This window comes from Colossoma macropomum, unplaced genomic scaffold (assembly GCF_904425465.1).
Source record: "Colossoma macropomum unplaced genomic scaffold, Colossoma_macropomum, whole genome shotgun sequence".
NCBI lineage: Eukaryota > Metazoa > Chordata > Actinopteri > Characiformes > Serrasalmidae > Colossoma > Colossoma macropomum.
In genome coordinates, this window is record NW_023494790.1 from 38,569,688 (window position 1) to 38,585,227 (window position 15,540).

At 41.7% G+C, this 15,540-nt stretch overlaps 1 long non-coding RNA gene across 1 annotated transcript in view; it reads left to right on the plus strand.

Annotated features, from left to right (window-relative positions):
- LOC118808917 overlaps positions 1 to 15,540 on the plus strand; it is a 60,716-nt gene that overhangs the window by 27,636 nt on the left and 17,540 nt on the right. The window contains exon 2 of the long non-coding RNA XR_005007323.1: positions 6,591 to 6,635. This is a non-coding gene — a long non-coding RNA (uncharacterized LOC118808917). The remainder of the gene's footprint in view (positions 1 to 6,590; positions 6,636 to 15,540) is intronic.

A 15,540-nucleotide genomic window follows, 5' to 3' on the forward strand; every position in this document is an offset into this window, starting at 1 on the left:
TTTAATCTGCTGATATTGCCCGTTAATGTGTTACACAAGTGCATAGTTTGTATCTAGTTGAGTCTCTCGCTGTAGCCGATACGTCTGAAGATTGTTTACATTTTGTCTTGTCGAGAAGACCTGACGTTTCCAGCGTAAACATCCTGAAGTGGCGAGTTGCGACACTTTGTTTAGCAGAGTTTATGTGCAGCAGCACCAGATCTGAGCTGTTTTTCTGTGTGGAATGTCAATAAACTTTCTTGTTAATCAGTTTTTGTGTCAAAATTGTCTCAAGTTCGAATTAATATGAATAATGAAACTATGGTGTCGTCTCACTAATGCACTAGAACAGGTGAGATATCGGCTCTGGTGTGCTGCGGTCATAGGCATGAGGGTGAAGGTCAAGTAGATCAACACATCTCAAGAGTGTTACTGTGATTCTTGTCACCGTCTCTCCTGAATTATTGCCTAATTATAGAGCGTTTTTAAAATAAAAAAGCAGATCAAAAATGAAAACCAACATCACCGTCTAGCCCTAATAATCAGAGCACCAGGTAACACTCAGGAGAAGGAGCTGTGGTCTGCTGCACACAGTCGTGGCTTGGTCTTCTGCTCCTGAGTGCAGAAGTTCTCCAGCTAATTCTGCTCCCGTAGCCAAAACTCGCTAATGAATATTGAAATAGGCCCAGATGGAGTATAGAGTGAATCCAGCTCCTCTGCCTGCTGTTTCTTCCTGATGGGAGCCTGGATCAATGGCTGGAAAGGAAATGATCCACAGTGGGACAGTAGCTGTGGACGCCCACTTCCCATGAAAGAGCCTTCCTCTGCCCCCACCGTCTCCCACCATGGTCGCCTCATCTTACCCCTCGAACCCCACTCTCCTGGTGCTCCACAGGAACAGCACCAGACCAAAATAAATCCGCATCCTCTCCACTATCTCCTCCGCTGTCCCGCCTTTGGCAACCTCAGACGTTTCTTCAGTCCCCAAAACGTCGAAGCTCCAGCTCCAGCTCCGGCTCCCTGCTTCCAGGCGCTCCAGTGACCTCGCGGAGAGTCGGAATCCGAGGACAACGTGGTTCTCATTTGCTTTGAAGTGCGCCCCTCCTCCCTCTCCCCCTCTGTTTGTTAATTAGAACCATGGAGCACAATCAGTGCTGGTGAATGAAAAATGTGATAAACAGTTGAAGTGGGGAGGGGGGGGGGCAGGGGAACATCATGCACCCTCTCTGGCTGGGACCATGAGAAGTATTAGAGGTAAAGCAAGGACAGTTATGTTGTTGAAAGCTTGGGATGCATGCTGTCTCCCGGCACTGGTCAGAGTCCAAATTTAAAAGCTTATGCCTGTGGTCACTTCAGTTGCCTGAGCTGGAAGGAAGTCTAAGCCTCTTCTTTCTACCAGAGTCAGTGGGAATCTGGAGCTCGCAATTTGTTCCTTGATTGCAGAGTCAGGGGGCTTTCAGACAACCACATTTTAAAACAAAGCAGGACGGGCTCCTTCGGGAGCGGGTTAGTGCAATTAATTGAGAAACGGGTAAAACAGAAAGTGATCTGAAATGACATGAAAGACCAAGACTGTCACACAGAGAACTGTACAAAAGGGGGAGATCATCATTTATTTATTTAATTTCTAGTCAAAGCAGCCATTAAGTACAAGGTATTCATTTTTCAGCTCCTCAAAGAATCTGCAGACACACCTCCAAAGTTCAGTCTTAGAAGCTGGTTGATGATTTTCTGAAGTAATCAAACACATTCAGTGGTGTTGAGGTCTGGACTCTGGGGTGGTCAGTCCATCGTTCAGCTTCTTTGTTTGGTGTGTCCGTCTCCTTTTCTCAGTGAGGTTCTTCTTGATCAGCTACACATCCTTTCAGACCCACAGCGCTGAGTCGTCTTCTCACAGTGGAAGGATGGACAGAAACACCTGTGGATGTTTTCAGATCTGATCAGCTTGATTTTCTCCTCTCTCTCAGAGACGAAAGCTTTAAGTGCCGTTTATCTGATGGGGGCAGTTTTGGGGTCGACCAGCTCTTCTAGGTGGTTGTTAGGAGCCTCATTTTCTCTGTAGCTTTTAATCAGTTTTCTTCTTCCTTATGCAAACAGATTATCTCATATCTAATCTCCTCATATAATATCTCCTGGAAAATCAGTAATTTATACTTAATTGCTGTTCTGACTGTGTAATAATAAACAGTATAAAACGCTTACTCTCCTTCTGATTGTGGTAGAATAGAGTGCTGCACAGCTCTGCTTTAGTGAAAATGTTATTCCAGGTTTCTGTAATCAGTGTTTATCCCACCACCAACATGACTGAGAAGGCAAACTATGAAATCCAACGTTTCCACATCATTCACATTCACACAAAATCATTTATCTTGTGTAGAAAACAACAACTGCCTCTCATCTAACGTTAAACTATTAGCTCTAGCATTAGCTCATGAAGTGATTTTACCAGCAGTAGCTAAAAGATTTCACTTTGCTTTTGAATGACTGAGGCAGTTTATTGTTGAGTAACACATTCATGCTTATAAATGTACACTTTTAAAAAGATGGTTCTTCAAGGGTTCTTCAGTAAAGAAATGGAGATATGAAGTATAGAACCATGAACACTCAAAGAACCTTGAAGCGTTGTTTGCATCATGAAAGTTTCTTCACATAGATGGAAAATGTGCATGAATGTGCTATAGACGGTTCTGTGTAGAATCTTTTTGAAAGTTGAGTTTTATGTAGCACCCAAAAGGGTTCTTCTGTTGTTACAAGCTTGATTCCGTAACCATCGCAAAACCATTTCGGGTGCTATATAGAACCATTTTCATAAGGGTTCTACACAGAACCGTCTATAGCACGTACTCCATCAGTCTGAAGAACCATTTTGCAATGCAAAAATCTCCTTAATCCTGCAAAGGATTCTTTAAGTATTCATGATTCTGTATAGAACCATTTTCTTTACTAAAGAACCCTTGAAGCACCATCTTTTTAACAGTGTACTCTTCCCTCTGCTACATAATGTTCCTACTGAATTTTCAGTCCTGTTGGTCAGTTATTCAGACAGACGGCTGATGATGAAATCTTGCAGCAGTTCTCAAACTAAAATACTGATTCCCGTCCAGATGAACACATTTGGGCTCACTTTTTTGGCCGTAGCGCTTCATAGGTGAGCATCAACTTTTTATGCGAGATTAGTTGTATGTACACTGTGCATGTGCAGACATGTTGACTTTTGACAGCGCCAGCTATCTTCATTACCCTGGGTGTTCGACAACAGCCGAAATTAGCTTTACTCTTTTTAGCTTTACTCTTTATAAAAAATAGTTCCGGTCCTAAAATCTGATTGACTGAGCTGCATTCAAAACTGTTGAAAAATCCACGATATATACACACTGACCGTCTCACAGTAACTGAACTCTGTATCACTGCGCCACGGCACGAAAAAAACCCTTCTGCTGTTAATGAATAATCTTTGATTCTAGTGCTGCTCACATGGAGCACCGAGTGTGGTGATGAAGTAAGTGCCCATTGTTTGTTTAAGCTGAGGGGCTGACAACTTATATTCTTAACTAGAACCAGGCTGGTCAGCTAGCTAACAGGCTAAAAGAGCCAACAGCCTAAACAGCTCCATCATTAATATCACAGGATTTAATTATAGCACTTACAGCGTGATTCACTGTAAAACTGCAGTATAAAAGTCTAAAAACGTCACTTGAATGATTTACACAGTTCAAATGTCCGTGTTTCAGTCAGAAGTCGTGTCAAACCCAGGCTGAGTCCCAAACGGCTCTGTACTCCCTAAATAGTGTTCTAGCTATGAAAGCTTAGAAATTCTAGCTTCTGCAGCCAAACAGTGCATCATTTTTCGAGTGTGGATGAGTCTGAATCCTAAATCACAATTTTTTAGCTGTATTTTGCTCTGTTTGGCTGCAGGATCCAGTATTTAAACTCCTATATAGTGCACTATGTAGGAAGCAGAGAGCTGTTTGAGCTTTAGCCTCAATGCGAGAAGAGGGACGCCGTTAGCTTTATGCTAAGTAAGACTCGCGGTGGAAATTTAGTGAGCAAAGTGAAGGTTTATGGATTAAACATTGCTGTGTTATCAGATGTTCATTGATATACAACAAAAGATTTGAAAGTTGAAATGACTGCGGTTTACAGCGATGCACAACCAAACGGTTGCTTGGCCACAATATCATACTCTGAAGGAACTACATTTCTTGGTGGAATACTTGTTTATGTTGATTATTATTAAGATCAACTTGAATTATTTTCAGAACCACTTTCATGTTTGGTCATTTTATTAAAGCAATAAGCCACTTGAGGCCGCGAGTTACTGCGATTTTTCACAGGGGAGGGATTTCAGGCACTCTGCTTCACGTTGTGCTTTAATAGGCATCCTCAGTGTTGATCGGTCAGCTCTGGGTCACGTATGTCACTCTTTCTTGGGGACGTTCTGCAGAAAGGTTGCATGGTCTAAAAAGTTAACTGAGCAGGCTTTTCAGTCATGTTGCGCATTTCTCTGTAGACAACAGTGAAGGGAACTGCTTTAGAGAGGTAGAGCAGGCGTCCTCTGAGCGCCCCCTAGAGCGGGATGGCAAAGCCCGTCCTACTCGCCACCTTTGGCGATTCCTTCCAGGTTGCATTTGGCTTTGTTTAAGGAGGAATTATTAATGTAGCTTTGAGGAGCACTCAAAGGAAGTGTTAAATTTTACAAGGAGGTGACACTAGTTCAGCCTTCAGCATGGAGGGGAAACCGGGGGTCCGCAGGGCGGACGTGCCTCCAGCGCTTCGTCCTCAGAGAAACCAGTGACCTGAATGAGAGCCATATTTACTTTGGAGCGCTCGCAAAGGACTGCCGAGAGATAACGGATCTGCCTCTATTCCTGTAAATGAAGCGATGACGGAGGAAGAGGAGACCGTCCTTTATCCCACTGCCGTCCCACAAAGGAAAAAAATGATTATTTCCTCTTTTCTATTCTTTCTGTTTTCAAGCGTCTCCAAGATTACAGTGCCAAAAATCGTACCTTGGCAAGTAAAACGTCTTAAATATAGTCAATATAACTAATATTTCCCATTGAGACTGTTCTAAAGAAAAAAAGTTATTCTACTTGGTTTTAGATGCTTCTTACTGGTTTGAAAGGTAGTAACTTTTAAAATTTCTGCATAATTAAATAGTTAAGATGTAAACAAAGTCATTCGAAGGGGTTTGTGGTGAAATGCTCCATTCTGTGGAAAGTTACAGTGGTGGTGAGAGGAACCAGACATCTGAAGAGTTTTGAGTGCCTCATATTACACATCTTTAACCTCTGCCAAATACTGATGTGCATAATTAATGGTTAGGAAAAGTCCAGCTGACTCAGCCGTGGCTCTTATCATGGACTGTAATTATATTAATGACTAAATTTAGCCGCTAATCCACCTAGATAATCTCGGGCACCGACAGCTCTATTTTGTAATCTCTGTTTTGAGTCACTCTACTTTGTAAATTGATTCGTACGATATCCGCTTGGGTTACACAGCTCAACGTTAGAGACCTTTACATCACTGTACAGTATGAGAATGAGAATATGGGATTACGACTTGGTGACCTCAGACTGGTCTTGGATCCAAGTAGGAGTGTCCCTAAACCTCAACACTCATTAATAATACTGTGAATATACATGATTGGGCACATTGTAAATGCCCCATTTTACAGAGCAGATCAGAAACAAAAATCATTTAAAATAGTTCTGTCACTTGACTTCCCTCGCTCAGGTTTGAGTCCTAATCCTCTACACTCGCATCGGTGAAGCTTCAGTAACTACACTGATCAGGCATGACATTCTGACCACCTCCTTGTTTCTATGCTCATTGTCCATTTTATCAGCTCCACTTACTATATAGGTGCACTTTGTAGTTCTACAGTTACAGACTGTAGTCCATCTGTTTCTCTGATACTTTGTTAGCCCCCTTTTACCCTGTTCTTCAGTGGTCAGGACCCCCATGGACCCTCACAGAGCAGGTACTGTTTGGGTGGTGGATCATTCTCAGCACTGCAGTAACACTGACATGGTGGTAGAGTGTTAGTGTATGTTGCGCTGGTACGAGTGGATCAGACACAGCAGTTTTGGATGAGTCTCCTCTAATTTTTGTATAGAAATATCTCCATGAATGTTTATTAGGTTTCAGCAGCATGAAATTATGACGAATGTCGAGTTGGATTGACGTAAAAGCCGTGTGAATTCCGATCTGGCTGTTGAGACGATTACATTAAAATATGCAGAACATATTTACAGTACAGACCTTGTCAGTGAACTATGAGGGCAAAAAAACAAACAAAAAAAAACGTTCTTTAATCATAATTGAGGAAAAACATTCAATTAATCATGATATTGATTTATTGCCATATTGCCCAGCACTAATGTCAAGTATCTAAAGAACACGGCTCTCAGGCCTCTGCAAGCCATATTTTGTTATTGTCTTCTCATATAAATGTATTTTTCCTGTGTATGTGTGCGGATCCTGTGATGATGAGGGGTCATACGTGGTACATGGTACATGATTGCAGATTTGCTAATGTAAACAGATGCTTTGGCCTGGAAACCTAAATGCAGTGGAAATAAAAGTGTCCTTATTTCTCCCAACAGAATCCATGAGGCCAGGATAACGGCATTGACTTCTGTCCTTTGGAGGTGAGTGATAAGCTAAAAGCCAAGTTTGTACTGTGACCACAGTTTTCTGCTCCAACACACCTGAATCAATTCAGGTAATGACTCAGCTCTCTTTATGAGTCGAGTCAGGTAAGGCAGAGTAGGAAGAAGTGAAAACGTTCAGCCACTGGAAATGTTACAGTACGTCTGTGATGCAAGGACTTTAAGACAACACTGTGGAGGATGTTTTGAAGGTGTGAGTTGTATTTTTATTCCAAACAATGAAATGCGTCATGAATAGGTAATAGTTATTGTCATCGACCAAAGCATTATAATATAAAAATAGCAATACAATATGAACTAGCTGATATAGCCAAATACAATTGAAAGCGAACCGTTAGAAAAGGGGTTCAGTAAAAAGGGTAACGAAGGGCAGCGCTGCGGAAGGTAAAGCAGTGGAGTCAGTGCTAGAAATTCGCTCCCTTGTAAAAATGTTATTGTAAAAAGTTCAGGTTACAGCTTTCCAGAAGATGCTGTTTTAAAACAACAAAAAAATGCTGAATAGCAACCGAGGATACGTTGAGTTATTGGCAAACCACAATGTTTTACTGGAAATAAGTGTGTGTGAGAGAGATCAGCCCAGATTTGTGGTGCAACATGACTGATGGTTGGTTGTTGCAGGTGAGGCCGTGAGTCAGGAATAAACCTCAAAGAGTTTCATGCTAGTCACACTCAGGAGAGTAACTTTCATAACAACATAAAGCTCTCAGTGCTGTTTGACTTCTTTGGTGCTTTTTTATAAGCAAGTCCATATTAAGCCACTATGCAGAACATTGATCGGTTTCATGCGTAGATTCTGTTCACACTACGGGTGAAAGTGGTCCAAATCCGAATCTTTCTCTTTGTAAGGGACACATTTGTGTATGTGTGGCAGTGTGAGCGCTAAAACACACTGATGAGAGCAACGCACCTGGGTACTGTGCTCTTGCATGATACCCCCACCACTTTTTGGGTGAAAGGATCCCCTCTAATTTCACCGGCGATAAACAAATATTCCGAGGTCTTTGACAGTTTAGATTAGATGAGATTAGATTAGATTCAACTTTGTCATTGTGCAGAGTACAGGTACAGAGTTAGGTGCAGAAGGATGGTATATAGTGGCAAAAAAAATATAGATATGCAAGTATAAATATAATAGACATATATACAGAGTGAGTGGAGAGCATATAATGAGGTAGTATGTCCGGTGAGAGCAGCATATGTAAAAGATAAGTATGCAGAGCAAACTTGTACAGTATTGTTGGTGCAAATATGAATAATGCAGTAATATTAGGGTAATAATATTATTATTATACTATAATAGCATAAAATAAGAATATCCTACTGATTTATAGCTAGTAGGGTCCAATCGGCCCTCCAAGCAAACTATTATGTCATGTTGCCGATCAACGTTCAATCAGTGATGTTATACAGAATTAACGAAAGAAATGGGGCTGATGAGACTCCTTTCAGTCGGCATCCTTTAAAGCAGACGAACGACCCTGTCCAGTGGCTGGAGACGTCATATTTATGATTTGGTTCCCTATAGTTTTATTATCATCCTGTTAATGCAGCATTTAGACACGCTTTGAGGTTGGATCACTTCAGGGAGCGGACAGGTGAGGCCGTTTTACTCAGTACCCATTTCAACAAACCAGGGGAAAAGCCAGCTGCAGCCAGTGCTGGTTAGCTAGCAGTTACCTTAACCATTCAGAGTCAGAATCAGTTTTTTTATAGTGCAGCATCAACATGCGCTACTTTCACATTTAAATGATGTCCCTGGTGGTCTAGTGGCTAGGATTCGATTCCTGGTCAGGGAAGTTCTTTGTTTTGGGGGCAGTCGTGGGCTGGAGGTTAGGGAACCAGCCCTGTGACCAGAAGCTCGCCGGTTTGATCCCCTGAGCCGACAGTACGTGGCTGAAGTGCCCTTGAGCAAGACACCTAACCCCCAACTGCTCCCCGGGTGCTGTGGATAGGGCTGCCCACCGCTCCAGGCAAGTGTGCTCACTCCCCCTAGTGTGTGTGTTCACTAGTGTGTAAGTGGTGTTTCACTGCCTGGGTGGGTTAAAATGCGGAGGTGAAATTTACCCACTGTGGGACCAATAAGGGTCACTTAACTTCACTTATAACTGTTGACCTAAACATCACTAACTTACCTGTGATGAGGTGTTTTCCACAGACGTGCACGTATTGACTGGCCGGGTCTCACGGTTTACCATTTCATCCTCTGTCCTTTGCTCTTTGGTTGAAGTAAAATAAGTGTAAACAGTTGGTGCCGGCACTCTGACAAGGTTTGTTTTCCCTAAAAAAGGGGGCGTGGTCATTCAGACGACAGGGAAGTGACATAAGCTTGCTCTCATCCATTGAATCCACTCTTATTCATCAAGTTTTGCCCGCCCAGAACGATGTACAGATCACTGCTGTGCTGTAGGTAGAATTGATGTCCCAGCGCATGAACACGTCATTTACATATCTTTTGCAATGCCCCAGTTTGCATATAACTCATATGCATGTACACTATATTGCAGAAAGTATTCACTCACCCATCCAAATCATTGAATTCAGGTGTTCCAATCACTTCCATGGCCACAGGTGTATAAACCAAGCCCCTAGGCCTGCAGACTGCTTCTACAGACATTAGTGAAAGAATGGGTCGCTCTCAGGAGCTCAGTGAACTCCAGCGTGGTACCGTGATAGGAGGCCACCTGTGCAACAAGTCCAGTCGTGAAATTTCCTCACTACTAAATATTCCACAGTCAACTGTCAGTGGTATTATAACAAAGTGGAAGCGACTGGGAACGACAGCAACTCAGCCATGAAGTGGTCGGCCACGTAAAATGACAGAGCGGGGTCAGCGGATGCTGAGGCGCATAGTGCGCAGAGGTCGACTACTTTCTGCAGAGTCAATCGATACAGACCTCCAAACTTCATGTGGCCTTCAGATCAGCTCAAGAACAGCGTAGAGAGCTTCATGGAATGGGTTTCCATGGCCGAGCAGCTGCACCCAAGCCTTACATCACCGAGCGCAATGCAAAGCGTTGAATGCAGTGGTGTGTAAAGTGCCGCCACTGGAGACGTGTTCTCTGGAGTGACTAATCACGCGTCTCCGTCTGGCAATCTGATGGATGAGTCTGGGTTTGGTGGTTGCCAGGAGACGGTACTTGTCTGACTGCATTGTGCCAAGTGTAAAGTTTGGTGGAGGGGGGATTGTACTTAGTAAGCTGTACTTAGTAAGCTGTGTTTTGTATTTTTACTGTGTTAGTCGTAGAAATTAAAAATGGAAAAAATATAACTTATAATCTCAGCGTTTGTTCATATCAGTGTGCATGTAGAAAAGAAGTGCAACCACAATTTTGATTATATAGCTGCAAACAAGGCATTTTCAGGCTGTTAAAATATAACGCTTGAGTTTGCAGGCACTCCTACCAGACGTGAGATGAAAAAGATGAATAATAAAAAAACTGTGCACTCGTTTTATGATTTGACCTTAAACAGTGTTGGTGAATAAGGGCTCCGGTTTGGCCCACTTTCATAAGTGGAGCTGAAATCCCAAACATGGCAATCTGACCATCATATACACAAATCCCAGTTCCAGACTGAAGTCCATCTTTCGTTGCAGTTTATCAGCCCCCCTCTACCCCATTCATCACTGGAAAGAGACCACCACAGGACCACCACTGACCAGATGATATTTGGGTGGTGGACCATTCTCAGCACAGCAGTGACAGGGTGGTCAGAGTGGTTAATGACAGCGTGAACTCTGATGAGCAGATCAGGAGGCGGATTCACAAAAGTGTCTTAAGAAAGAAAATCTTCTTAAATGTGTGTGTTTTTCTTCATTCTTAAGAAAAAAGTTATGACAAATTGTTATTCTTCAAAGAACTTCTTAAGATTTCTCTCTTTTTTTTTCTTAACTATTTTCTTAAGAATAGTTCTAAGAACAAGTGGTGTTCATGAAAACTACATAACACAAAAATTAGATAATAAAAAATTCAAAATGTATCTTGCTTTGTTTATGATAAGCTGTAAAATGCAACATGAGCAGAAATAACAATGAAGATCTTAAGAGAATATTTGAGAAAGTTTTTTTTGTTTGTGTTTGTTTTTTTTTGAGAATTGCATTTACGGACATTCTGATGAACATCTTATTGTTTGTCTTAAGAACCTTTAAGTTTTTTTTCTTAAGAAAGCTTTTGAGAATCTGGCCCAGATCCACCTGAGGGTCGTCTGAACACGACCTTCAGTGAAAGCTCTGACAGATAACTGATCTGGCCTTTTAGTACACTTTAGTACACTAACCTGGTTAGTGTCACAAATTTGATAGTGACCTAGAAATAGTGCAACATCTCTTCTTCTTTTTACTCCCCATAACTTTTCCATGTCTTAAATTTGTTGAAATTAGTTTATTTTCAGATTTAAATGAAATAAATCCCAGATTGTCAGTGTGGTCTCAGTCTTTTGGGCCCCATTGTATAAAAAGACAAATTAATATGAGTATTTTGAGTGGTGTGTTTCATGGATCTGGTATAATTATGCTCCCTTTTGTGTTTTTTACTGTTTATCGCTGATGAGTTACACCAAAATCACACCGAGTATCTTTTTGCCACTCGTCCTGTCTAGTCTTCCAGTGTGGACAGTGTCCTGAATGATGATGCTGCTGCTGCATAAACTCACACTATCTAATTAACCGTTGCTCCGCCTGTTTTTCCCCGTTTTGTATTCTAATATTTTATTCTAACACTGTTTGCTATCCGGTGTGGTCCAGAGGAGGATGGGTTCCACTTTTGAGTCTTGGTTCCTCTCAGTGGTTCTTCCTCTTTGCTCTTAGGGAGTTTTTCCTTGCCACTGTCTCCATTAACGACGTTCATGGGGGCTCGGACCCGGATTTTTCTGTAAAACTGCTTTGTGACAACACCTGTGCTATATATATCAAAGCGCTATATAATAAACTTTGACTTGACTTGAAGTTCCTTAAACTGTAAAAATGGCTCGTCAGATCATCCTAGAAAATTACTTCATGTAGTAACAAGCAATTGAACTTCAGAATTCAACTCAAAATCAACTTTGATCTAAAGAATCGCTCATTCTAATTATTTATTTAGGTTGAATAAAACTAGTTAATTTACTTGTTACCACATGAAGTATTTTTTAGGTTGATCTGACGAGACTTTTTTTTACAGTGGATATAAACAAGCAGGAATTTTGCAGATTCAGATGAATGTGCAGGACCTCAGTATCGGCCCATGTTACCGGCTAACTGATATACTGGTCAGGCCTCATAGTAAACCCCCCACTCACCCCCCCCCGCCCCTCCCAGTGCTGCTGTCCTATGCAGCCTGTAATTGTTTGCCTGTGTAGGCTCGGACTCTCTCCCTGACCCTCCTTAATCACCTCTTTTGAATTCCCAGAAAGCATCAGCAGTGCGTTCTTAAGCCTGACAGTAGGGCGCTCTTCAGTGCCATAGGAATTAATCTGGAGAGATATCTAAAAGATTTTCCTCTCTTTTTTCGTCCTCCCCCTCTTTTTCCCGAACACAACTGTTTGTTGTTCATCGCTAAGTTTTCGTTTGATCTCCGTGAGAGACCGCAAAGCCTATGGGTTTTTACCCAGCATTCACACAAGAGCTGAGCTCTTTTTTCATCTTTTTTTTTGAAGAGAAATTAGGAATAAGAGCACGTATCGTGTTAGATCAGTTCACGTTAGCTGAATTTCACCTCTGAAACAGTGTTTCCCCACCTTACTGGGCACCACCTGGGTGTTCCTATAGCACCAAAGCAGGACGACTGACCCAAACCTGTACTGTCTTCTTTCTCTTTCACAGTGAGGACAAAGGGGGGTGGGGGAGAAAGAATCCCACCGCGTTGTTTATTGAAGCTGTAGGTCAGGCTACCATGTTATTGTAGATACACTGTCACCAAATACGTACAGTTAGAGCTGTTTTTAGGAAATATCTTATTGTTTGAGAGTAAAATGTCAAATCTTGTATTATAACAATTATGTACACTGTTCAAAAAGATGGATCTTCCAAGGTTCTTTAATAAAGACAGTCCTTCTAAATAGAACCATGAACACTCAAAGAACCATTTGCATGATTAAATAGTTCCTTTCAAGGTGAAATGGTTCTTCAGATGATAGGAATGTGTTGTATATGGGTCTGTATTGAATGTTTTTTGAAAATAATTCTATATATCAAAAGGGGTTCTGGTATTTTTACAATTCCAGGTGTGCACTCCCACAGACTCCCACTGGACCCACTGGACCTGTAGGACCATATATTGGGGCGCAGGACTTTAAATTAATGAACAGTAATAAAGTAGAACAATCACTAATCATATATGAACAGCACAAAATGATAACAGTAAAACAGTTAAAATGAAGGTGTTCTAAAGAGCTGTGAAACAGACGATCACGTAAACAACACGCAAATTCTCGTAGCTCACAGAAATGGTGGAGCCTTCGGTCTGACACCAAAAATACCCTCTGTGGTTTAATTCCTGCTCTGCATTTAAATGGTTATTAAACAGTGTTTGGTGAAGTTACTCACAGTGAGCCTGATGACCACAACTGACCTGTAATTTCAGCAGAGGATAATGAGTTTGTGAATGAATGGTGTTGATTATTGAATGTCGGTTTGCCTTGATGGAAATGCGCAGGTGGGAGCGGGACAAAATATTTCGGTTGTGGGCAGGAGCAGGACAAAACGCTTTGGTTGTGGGCAGGAGCAGGACAAAACGCTTTGGTTGTGGGCAGGAGCAGGACAAAACGCTTTGGTTGTGGGCAGGAGCAGGACAAAACGCTTTGGTTGTGGGCAGGAGCAGGACAAATGATCCCGATTTTCTGCAGGAGTGGGAATAATGGCACAGACCTCTAATTATGATGTCAGTAAGATGTCATGGTTCTATATAGAACCTTTGTCTTTACTAAAGAACCCTTGAAGAACCATCTTTAAGAATGCTTAACTGTAGGGTTGCACAGTTTATAAAGGATGCTATTAGATTGCTATTGCAGTATATTAGAACTACATTGGAGAACCTTTAATGTGATGTGGTTAAAGATTGGTCTGCATTATTTTTGACACAAACGGATCATGTTAACACCTCGATTGATCAGGATGCTCATCACATAATAAAAACTTCTGATTTGTAAGAGTTGCGTATTGCTGCCTTCTGCAATATCAGTATTGCGAAGGCCAATATTGCCATAACAACTAACAACAATAAATATTGTGCAGTCTTACTATTTTTACTCTCCAATTTAGTTGTCCAGTTTCCCCCATTAGCTAGTTCTCCTCCTAACACATGATGCTACATGATGCTGGGAGGGTGAAAGCTGGCATGTTCTCTCTCTGCTGAGGAACTCAGCTACTGCAGCTTTGCTAACTTGTAACACATTGAAAATACACCATCTGTGCACATTAGGACAGTGCGGCCTCCACAGCCTATTTCACGAGGCAATTTAAAAAATCAACGCATTAATGTTTATATTTCGCAATTTTATTTTGTCAAACAGAGTAAGTTCAGCATATTCAGACTTTGGTTCCACAGATGTTGCCTTTTTTTGCTTCCATTTTGCTAGCCTACATGTCTCCACCTGTATTGGGGAAGCAGTTGTGATTTTGTGTTTATAAATGGGCTAAAATCTCACGTCTATTCCTGGTGGGAATCTGCCAAGGTGGAATGTTTAAAGTGACCAGCGACTTTGTGTCCAAGAGTCAGAAACACTTCTCTGTGTGAGCAGAGCCTCCTTCACTGCCAGCTTGAGCCGTTTGTCCATTATCAGCTACACTAAACCTACGTCACATGGTATTAACTGGTATTGGATGTTGGTGTCGGTGTATTTTTATCGGTATAAATCAAATATCGTGGTGTTGGGCTGATACCTGATACCAGTGTCTATATCAGTGCATCCCTACTATTAGCACTATTGTGAACCCACACCAGCAGGATCTAACCAACACGCCAGTTTACAGTAACTTTTAAAACCCATTTATTACCAAAATATATTGAGTTACTCAATGTTGTTCATGTGGTTTCCATTAAAGATCTTCCTTAAATCAGTTAACGTTAAAAGCATGTAAGTTAAAGAGCGTATAAAGTGCATCTGCAGGACTGCATTTGAGTTTTACTGTTGATTTGCTGGTCAGACTGTTCGATCATGTCAGTGCTGACCGATGCAGAAGCATTTTTAGTCACTGTTTATCATTTTCATCACCATTAAAATGGCTTAACTGATGTGCCTTTGACTCTGTTGTAGACCTGTTTTTTCAAGCCGGCCTCTTTCCTACACTACTCACACTGAAACCTCTACAGAAATATTCAATTTGTTGCAGATGAGCTCTTATTTGTTTCTTTATGATTAGATTGGGCTTAGCAGTGTTATGCCAATCTTGTCTTCAAGCTCTCTCTGCTTAAAACCAGTTTTGAAAAAATAAAATAAAATACAGGCCCATTTCTAAACAAAGCCTGATCTGTTTATCTGTCAGATTTATCTTGTATGAGACACACATTATGAGGGAAAGTTGAAAGCTTGAACGCCAGCTCCTGAAAACAAACAGGGTGCAGTGATACGAAGCAGAGATACGGCACATTATACGCTATACTGTGTTTATCTGAGTGTTCGCAGAAGGAAGGCCTGACGTTTGTTTCATCATAATTCTGGCCGGGGCGTCCGTGTTGTGAGTGATAGCGGATTCGACCTGCCAATCCTGGAAGAAGTTTGAAAGGCTAACGTGCAATTACATAGTCGTTTAGCGTGAAAACGCAATGATTAATGGCAGCTTTCGCAGAAAAAGAGTTACGAGTGTTCCCGTCGCTAAGAGACGGATAAACGGTGAGGGTCTCTGTGTGGCCAGGGGAGGAGATAAGGCCGAGGAGAATCCCTCAGCACCGACGTACCACACAGAAGATAA